A 10,569-nucleotide genomic window follows, 5' to 3' on the forward strand; every position below is an offset into this window, starting at 1 on the left:
CACCCACACATCCACACTTATTAATATAGTTTTTATTTTAATATTTGATATACCTCCTTCATATTAAAAAAATATAAAAATGAGTGCATGAACTACTTATGAAACAAATCAATTCCCAGTAAGCAAATTAGAGTCATGAATTGGTGCCAGTGCTAAGGACACTGGAGTTCGTGTATTCTGCAAAAAGGTGGTAAATATTAGCCCGAGTTAAGGTTGGCATTTGCTTCTGTTTTTTGTTTTTTATTAAACAGAGAAATGTACTCTCTGGAAGGCTATATTTCCAGGTAACTGCATTGCTACTTTGGTTTTAAGTAGCAGAAATTGTAGCAGGTAAAATGTTTCTTCTTTAAACTTTAACACAAATAGGTGACATTTTTATGCCAGAGTCTGCTTTCTCCTGAGGGAAATGTGTTAGGGCCATATGCTGGTGTATGGAGCCAGAGCTGATGATGAGCAGGCCCAGGGACAGAAGTGTTCTGAATTAACTAATCCAGAATAAATACCACCCCGCTTTAGTTTTCACTATGGCTACCTCAGAATAGAATTCCATCTCCTTTGTAGGTTTAATATGAGACGGCTCAACGGCCCTTTTCTCCCTGGTGCTGTTGGGCCAGCCCTCACTAAAAAATAGTGCACCCACCTCACAGAACACCAATTCCACGAATTCCCATAAACTACCTCAGATTGTCTTGTGGGGGACTTGTGTGAGGTAAAACTTAAAAATCTGGAGTGTCAGGCAAGATTTGCTCAAATAAACAATAAAGATTTTATTTAACAAAGGAAGTTTATGACACGAGTGGGTAAAACATAGGATACTTCAGATTATGTTATTTCACTTCAGTGCTTTCTCAGTTGTTGCCAGCTGTTACCGCTTACCATAATACTTTGGTTCTTAACTTAATACTTTGGTTCTTAAACAAGGTGGTATTTTCTGTCAGTTACACACCGTTTAGACAACCGTAATCCTGAGGTACTCCAAGTAACAGACCCAAAGTTTCAGACCTAAGGAGACATATATCTTTACAGCTTCTACTTCTCCTGCCTCAGCCTCCCAATTAATTCCTGGCCTAATTACTCTTACAGGACACCACACACTGTCCTTCACACTAAGCTCAGAGACTCCTTTCTCTAGCTTGTGATATTTTCCTGAGAGTGGATGTTTCTACCCAGAACCAACTCTCTCTCCTCTCACTCCCTATCTTCCTACCTATCCTCCCAACCTACTTCAAAAACCTACTCCCTCAACTAACCCAACTGTCTTTCCAAATCCTCTCCTTTCCAACTTCCCACTCCTAGAACCTTGGCCAATCAGAAGCTGCAGTTCGTTAACCATTTGCTGGCAGGAAAAAAAAGAAAAAGAAAACAAACTTTTCTGTCACAGTACTCGGAAGTAAGCCCCATGAAGTTTGATGGGGTAACTCCCAAATAAGTATACAGGACTTTTCAATGCCTATATGAACCAGTACACACACATATATCAACACACACATACATATATGGTAGAAGCCTGCCAATTTGTGCTCAGTCGGCTGACTTCTTTCCCAAAGACATACAGCTAAGAATGAAAATAAAGTTATTTTTTAATCAAATTTAATCCTACCCCTTTCAATTGTTCTGCAACCACACAAGAAAGAGGGGGGGGCACTTTAAAAGAAATAATAAGGGAAGAAGTCTGATGGGAAGGAAGAACAGGTGGCTTCAGGAGGTGTTGGGCTACATAAAATGAGATCGGGAGCTACATGTGTCTCCCAGGTTGCAGGTTGTTCACCATGAACTAGAGCAGGCTTCCTCAACCTCGGCTCTCCAGATGCTTTTGGCCTACAACTCCCATGATCCCTAGCTAGCAGGACCAGTGGTCAGGGATTATGGGAATTGTAGTCTCAAAACATCTGGAGGGCCGAGGTTGAGGAAGCGTGAACTGGAGCAATGTATTACTTGATTAAATCACAATATTAAATCATGAGAACAACAAATTAAGAAATAGACTCCGAAGACAAACCTAGATTAGTAAATTATTCCTTGAGAATAACAATAACTACTAATTTAAATTAAAGATATAATCCAAATTTGAGCTCAATTTAAGGACAGATAGACAAACAAATAGGCTCTAAGAGAATACAAACAATGATTGGCATAACCTCAACAACAAATCAAGCAAGAAGGGCATCAGTGGTAGAGAACGAGGCCAATATGGACATACTCCACGTTGCTCCAAACTGTGCAGATATTGTAGACAATCACAATGCCAGCAGGGCTCAGAGCCAGAATCTGTTCTGAATGCAAAGTCAGTGGGACGCATGAAGCAACAATAGTGCTTCTGACAGTAGCCCCATGCTGTTTTCAACAATTGCGCTTAAGGTACACCAGTGATACAGTGTCCTTCAGGAACAATATGTGCATATTCTCACATACCTGAGTACATGCATTGGAGAGAAACAGACTCATTTGTAACCAGATGTTTAATTGTTATTACATTTCCTCCAAAGAACTCACAATGGCATAAATGGTTCTCTCCTCCAGGATTTCAGACAGGTGATATTTCCAGTCCTACCTAGAGATGATGATACCTAGAGAGATGTCTGAGACTTTCTGCCTGGAAGACGGATGCTTTTACCACTGAGCTATGGTAAACATTGTCAGACATCCAGATTAATTGGCAGGCTGCTCTGTAGCTTCTAAACAGTTCAGAGCTTGAGTCCCTTAAAATAATAATAATCCATAACTGGTTGAAGGCTTATACAAAGTGGTCTTAGAGACATGACCTGAGTTTTGCTAGACAATACTGTCTGCAGATGTAGTGCAAACAATAGTTGCTAAATGCCACGTACATACAGGTGAAACTCGAAAAATTAGAATATCGTGGAAAGGTTCATTTCTTTCAGTAATTCAACTTAAAAGGTGAAACTAATATATGAGATAGACTCATGACATGCAAAGCAAGATATTTCAAGCCTTTATTTGTTATAATTGTGATGATTATGGCGTACAGCTGATGAGAACCCCAAATTAACAATTTCAACTTTGGGGTTTTCATCAGCTGTACACTATAATCATCACAATTATAACAAAGGCTTGACATATCTTGCTTTGCATGTCATGAGTCTATCTCATATATTAAACTCCAGTAGCTAATGAAAACAATTGCTTACATAAATGAACTTTTCCACAATATTCTAATTTTTCGAGTTTCACCTGTATTTACTGGCACTCCAAGAAGTGAGCATGATCTCAACCAAGTTAAGCATGTCAAAAGTCCATTTGATTTCAGTGAGGAAGCTCTGCAACTCCACAATCGTTACTAATTTTGCTTTCTGTTTAACCCAGGCTAAAGTTTAGTGCACGATCAACATTTTCTAAGATGAACATTTTCTGTTAGAAAATGTTGACTTTGGTGATCTATTATCTCCAAACAAACATCAAATGTCAATACCCACCAACATTCTGGGACAAATAATCTGTGGTTTTCCTTAATGTAGCTTTTCAAATTAAAAATGTTTTTATGTCATTCAAAATTAAGATAGTTTCAAATATCAAAGATATCAAATAGTTTTGCTTAAGAACACTGAAATTTTCTTCTTCAACATTTCTGAGAAATGTGTTCTGTGAAATTAATTTAACCCACTCAGTTTTCTATTCTCCTCCACAGCTAAAGCCACATAGAAAAAATTGTGCCATAAGAAGTTTGTTTCTTAGCCACCTGCTTATTTGTGCCTTGCAAGACAGATATTCTTGGAGTACTGTTCTCTTAATCAAAAAAGGAGACTGATCAGGTTTCCCCTGTTACTCCTTAGGCAATAAAGCTGCAATTCTCAAATCATTTAGTTTTGGAGTAGTGCCATTATAACCTTCAGTGCGGCTGCTCCAGAGTAATGATTTTTAATGATTATGGTATTTTGGTTTTGTTTTATGTTTTAAACTGCTTTAAAAGTGGTCTAAAAATATCATTTTTTAAAAGGGAAATTTGATTGCAGTTTTAAGCACATCAGAATTAAATATTCATAAAGTGCCTATTGGATATACTAAGGTTTTGCGCAGAAGGAAAATTAATGTGTGCCTGCTACAATCTAACAGCACAAAAAGGTAAGAATTTTCTGAGTAATATTCCAAGATTTTTAGCCAAATCTGTGGGAATGGGAAAAGGGGGGGGGGGACTTCTTTGCTAGGATAAAGGAATAAACAAATGCAGGATACTATCCATCTTGTTGGGGGTTATGACAAGTAAATTTCCTTTCTGGTGCTTGAAAAAGTATCTTCCTGAATTTTGTCCTTTCCATGACCTTCATACAAAACAGAGGCCCTGTTGCAATGTAAAAATTCCAATATTTATAAAATAACTAGCATCATTCTTTTAAAAAGTACTGTATCTGAAATTGTGTATTAAATGGGTTGTTGTATACAGTAGTTGAATCCTTAAATGTAAAATAGCAAATTCACTTAAGCAGCAATATACCGGTATCTGTTTTGTATCGTCTTCTACTGCTTTAATAAACTGCTTAGGAACCTCAAAATGATTATCCTCTCCCCGCTCCCTTTAAAAAACAACATTTACTGAAAATATTGCAAGAAAGATAACCAATTATATACAGATATTAAAGCAAATCAGAATACACCTCCACAGAAAAAAATCACAGCACAAAGGGATAAAATCAGATTGCGAAAGCTTCATTTTTTTTTCTTTTCAGGTGTTTCTATACATAAGAACAGGAACCAGACAGGGCAAAGTTATCTGAACCACCAGTATTTTCCTTTTCACCACTTTGAGAAGAGAGTTTGGCCACTGTTACTAGTTTTCCAAATTCTATTAATCCGCCCTCTGTTAAGAGGGTGAAGCTAAGCACTCCCATGTACTTGCCTATACAGATTGGACTACCAGAAACAAAGTGCAAAGCAAAACCTCCTGCGAGTACAATGGACCATTTGGTCAAAGTTGTTTGAACGAATCCATTTTGGATCCTTAGGGAATGCAGAGTGAAATACATTCTCACATTTTGCAAGCACTATCGTCTAACAATCTTGCACTTGTTCACATTCCCATCAAGCTACTTGTCCACAGACATCTCAACATTTGGAAGAGTACTCCGCAAGTGGTTTTTGTGTATTTTGGCATAAATAATAAACCACAATTACATTAATAAAAGTTGTTTCTTGGCAATTAGTGCACACTGTGTGTATGAAAGTACATTCTCCAGATTTTTTTGCCATGATCATTATTTTGTTTGTTATCTTAGATTATGCTTTCAAACCTGGGGAGCTAACGTATTTGTGGTAACTATACTCCTGTATCTGCAATAAATGCTTTTCAAACAAGGTGTGTGTGTGTGTACATGTACGTTTGTGTACACTTCCATCTATATGTATGGAGCTATGCAGGGCTTTTTTCAGGTGGAACTCAGTTCTAGCACCTCTCAGGTAAGCACCATTGCGATTATAAGAGAACAAGGGAGGCGTTCATGGTGAGTTCCAGCACCTCTTTTTCTAGAAAAATAGCACTGGAGTTATGTATGTCAATCAATTGTCATTATCTTCAGCTTCTGTGAATGGAATGGGGTGGGGTGGGGTATCATGATATCCTTTGCCTTGAGCAGCAAAATGTCTTGGGCAGTCCTGAAAACAATCAAGGTGTTCAGAGAGATTTACAATGCATATTAATTTTATTGTTCCAACGACATTCTTTTAAGTCATTAGTACCTAGGCCTGGCCCTATAAAATATTATGTCCTAATCAAAATGTAACATCTTAGCATTGATTATCCACAAAATAATGTTCTAAAAGTATATTGAGAAGTGTTATAGTTGTGAAAAGTTATTGCCCAGCTTTATATAGGTTTTGGCAGCAAGCCTATGCATGTTTATCCTGGAATAAGCTCCACTGAGCACAGTCGGACTCATTTCTGAATAACTATGTATAAGATTAAGCTGTTTGACAGTGAACCTTCAAGCCTAACATTCTATTGCAACAGGTAAGGACACCCACTTTGTTTATTATTATTATTATTATTATTATTATTATTATTATGGATTTTCTTGTTTTACAAAAGTATATGCAATGTCTCTCTCATATTTTTCCATGTAACATTTTTACACATCAGTTTCGTTTGTTGAGACATTAGGAAGAAAGGGGGGGAGGTGGAGGGGATGGAAAGATGGGTGGGGTGGGGTGGCAATGTTTCTACTTTACTTGATATATGTAGGGTTTGGTGTCAGCGTCGTTTGTGCAGGTTCTCTGTTGTTCGCTTGTGCTCCTTTGGTGGTGAGAGAGGTTGGGGTTGGGCGTAGGGTGTGATTGTTCATTTGTGGTTGGCTGTGGTGGTCTTTGGTTTCCTGTGTGAGTGGGGTGGGTGAGCGGACACCCACTTTGTTTTGCTGCCTACTGAGCAATGATTGATCAGCGTGGAAACAAACATACTTTTCCTTCCCAGTACCAATTTACATTTCATGTAAAGACCAAAATTTAGTTTCAGTCAATATTCAGTATCAGTACTTCTGCTGAATGTTAGTGATAAGCCCTGGAATATGTAAACTAAAGAAGACAGTACCTTTGAGCATGGTTTTGTTATTTTATTTATTGAACAAAATTTATAAACCACTTGACTGTAATAAAACCTTTAAGCACTTTACAAGAAATATTAAAACCATCAGCAATAAAAAAAACATTTGGATGCAACTCTTCTAGGTCAATGAGTGTGGCTGGCAGATTTGAGCCTACTCCTTCACCCCCATTCTTCCTACTTCCATTTTCCAGGTTTGTGGGTCTGAAAAGCTACATTGTAAGAATGGCAGAATGATTGTAAGGTTTGCAGAATAAGACCATCAATAACAGTTGGGGTGAGTTGGGAACAAAATTTGCAAGTGCATTTTAAGGTGGAAGACTGAGACAAATTGTACATGTGCCATTTAAATCTGACAAGTTGTAAAGTAGATGGTATGGTGGTGTCATCTTTCTTAGGTGCACTCAAGCAGCAGAATGTTATCCAGTAAACTGTGTGTTGCAAGTTGTGGGGAGAGCAATCTGTTTTGGCAGCTCTCTTTGGCTGCAATCCCATGCACAGTTCAGCTACTTTTATCCCTCCAACTACAAAAGGGTTTTAACAGTCTAACTGTGCCCAGGATTATAGCTCTTGGGTATTACATTTGATACAATTACTAACTGAAACTCAAGAGCATATTCTACATTTATAATACAAGAGGCTTCAAATCATCCTTTGCAGGGACTGTTACAGCCATTTTTCTCAGTAATAAAACAATGTCAATGAGAACTTATTTGCTACATCACTACAAATAAACATTTAGACAATTTGGTGGTGATGCGGGTGGTGCTGTGGGTTAAATCACAGAGCCTAGGACTTGCCAATCAGAAGGTTGGCGGTTCGAATCCCTGTGACGGGGTGAGCTCCCATTGCTCGGTCCCAGCACCTGCCAACCTAGCAGTTCGAAAGCACATCAAAGTGCAAGTAGATAAATAGGTACCGCTCCGGTAGGAAGGTAAACAGCGTTTCCGTGCGCTGCTCTGGTTCGCCAGAAGCGGCTTAGTCATGCTGGCCACATGACCCGGAAGCTGTACACCGGCTCCCTGGGCCAGTAAACAAGATGAGCACTGCAATCCCAGAGTTGTCTGTGACTGGACCTAATGGTCAGGGGTCCCTTTACCTTTACCTTTAGGGTTCTTGGAAACAAAATTACCGGTAGTATGAAAAAGCAATGCTCTTGGGTTCTACCTTTTCTTTGAATAGTTCAAAGTGGCAAACATCAGGTTATGTCATCTGCCCCCTCACAATTTCCTTTGAGGTAGTTTAGGTTGAAAAAATAGGAGTGGCTCAATATCATCCTGTCAGCTTTGCTGTTGAGCAAGTCCATCATCGTTCACAACACCATAATGCACAGTGACCACTGACACAACTATCTCCTTCTGTCTGGTAGATAAGGTGAGCCCACAAGCCATCATTTGCTAAGGGCTGCCCAAAACCTGGAGCTTTTATTTGGGAATGAAAGAAGAGCTAAAGCTTGACAGCAACAAAAACCTAGAAGCTAGTTGAACCAGGTTTAGCAATATCCAATCTTCAAAATTTGCTCTATGGCTGCTCAGGGTGGTTGGTAAATAAAACTGTTTCATAAAGATAATATCAGGGCATTGTTTGTTTGTTTGTTTGTTTATTAAAATTCTATGTGCCCTTCATCCAAGGATCACATATAAAAACACAAAAATACATAACATAATAACAAACAAAACAATACCCCAAAGTTTCAAAGACCATAGAATGTTTAATTACCCCAAGGCCCGGGAGAAGAGGAATGCTTTTGCCTGGTGCCTAAAGATATCTAACAAAGGTGTCAGGCAAGCCTCCCTGGGAAGAGCATTCCACAAATGGGGAGGCATTGCAGAAAAGGTCCATTATGGTGTTGTCACCCACTGGACCTCTCATGGAAGGAGCACATGAAGAACAGATTATGATTGCAGGGTCCACGTCAGTTTATATGGGGAGAGGCAGTCCTTGAGCTTTTGCCGCCCTGAGCCGTTTAAGGCTTTATGAGTCAAAACCAGCACTTTGAGTTGGGCCCAGAAACTGATTGGCAGCCAGTGCAGTTGGGCCAGGATTGGTGTTATATGCTCAAACTGTATTGCCCAGGTGAGCAACAGTGGCCCACTAAATTTTGCACCAGATTTTTTCCATAACGTCTTTAGAGACAGCCCCATGTATAATACATTGTAGTAACCTAACCTAGAGATTACCAGAATGTAGACAACAGAAGTTAGGCAATTTCCATCCAGATAGGGATGCAGCTGGGCCATCAGTCAAAGCTGATGGAAATCATTCTGCACCACCAAGGCCATCTGAGCCTCAAGCAACAGCAATGGATTCAAAAGTAACCACAAGCTACGGTACATACCTGCTCCGTTGGAGGGAGCATACCTCTATCAAGAGCAGGCTACTACCCATCCATCAAGTCTAGGGAACTAACCAACAAACATTGCCTCAGTCATATCTGAATTTAGATTCAGTTTATTGGTTCTCATCCTTGGTATGGTATAATTTGGAGTAAAAGTGTGTTTTATCCTTTATTATTGTTATCTGAGAGCAATCTGCATTAATATGGTTATACTCTCCTATTTTTGAACCAATGCATCTGCAAGTCAAAATTCTATTCCCAGCTATTTAGCCTTTGGCCTCAATTATCCAAGAGCTAGCATTCAACTTTAATAACAGATAAGGTATTTCTGTAATGATTCTGATTCTGCTATGTCCACCCACTACTTAATAACACTAACCAGTGCTTTTTTCCTGAGGGGCACGCATACGCCTAAACATTTTGTGAATCTAAGTTTGGCCTCATTGAGGGGCATTATTTCAATATGAGTAGGAAAATTAGAGTACCCCTAAACATTTTTTAAGAAAAAAAAGCACCAACAATAACCAAAACTGACAATAACCTGTGTTGGGCACAGGTGAGATTGTCCTGCAAATAAAATATTTCAAAATTACCGGTACATGAAACACTGCCTCGTCTTATTTTGGAAATATGTAACAGCCTCCAGTCTCTACAATTAAGACCTGAATTTAATTGTGTTACGTCTGTCAGCTTATTAAAAATGCCTTTGTACAATTGTTGTCATTTTATATCTGTATAAAAGCACAGAGAAAGGCAGTTCATTAAAATGCAACCAGTATTTAGGTCCTTTGCGGGATGTAGGGAGTGTAATCAGGCCAACAAATGCTTTCTTAATGATTTGGGGGGGGGGGATTTTGAAAGAGGAAGATGGGGCTGCCTTGTACTACTGCTGCCCTATCTGAAAAGCTAAATTTACTCTGATGAAATACAGTACTTAAAAGGAAATACCATGACGTTAATGTTTCCTTCTGGGGGAGTTTTAAATAGGGTGAAATGCATGAGTGATTAGAGCACTGAATAAAAATAGTGAATTGTTACTAATAAGGAAAGTGTTCTTATTAGTAACAATTTATACACAGTTATTTTTATTCACAAAAATAAATTTGTAACTCGATTTCCCAACCAAGACTGTACCTGAAGGTAGGGTTGCAAAGATAGCAGGATCTTATCCTTTTATAATATGCTTTAGAGTCTCATAGTATTAATATGATTTATTTTTCTTAAACAAGATGAAATGGCTGTATCTGAATGTTTATGATTTGCATAGTTCATTGTATCTATATTTAAAGTTCTGGTTTAAGGCTGCAATCATACACCATCATGTGGGAGTATGCCCCATTTAACTCAGGGCTTACTTCTGAGTAGACATGTATAGAGGACTGCACTGTTAAGTTACATACTACATTAGACAAAAAGAACATTCAGAGCAACAAATGTACTGTACTGTACTGTACCTGTCTATTTTTGTCTTAAACTAGAGTGGTTTTGCAGGTATGGCTGCTACTTACATTCCCTCTTGGGCAGAGGTAGATGGTTTGTGCATGACTCTCAGGTTCCTTGATAAAATTAGTAACACCAAGTTTTGCTCCACATTTTGCACTGCAAAACTCATTTTAATGGATCCTTATGTCTGTGTGATTAAAAGTTACAATCATCATCTTTAAATTACTGATTGTCAGTTATT

The sequence above is a fragment of the Lacerta agilis genome, chromosome 3 (assembly GCF_009819535.1).
Source record: "Lacerta agilis isolate rLacAgi1 chromosome 3, rLacAgi1.pri, whole genome shotgun sequence".
Lineage (NCBI taxonomy): Eukaryota > Metazoa > Chordata > Lepidosauria > Squamata > Lacertidae > Lacerta > Lacerta agilis.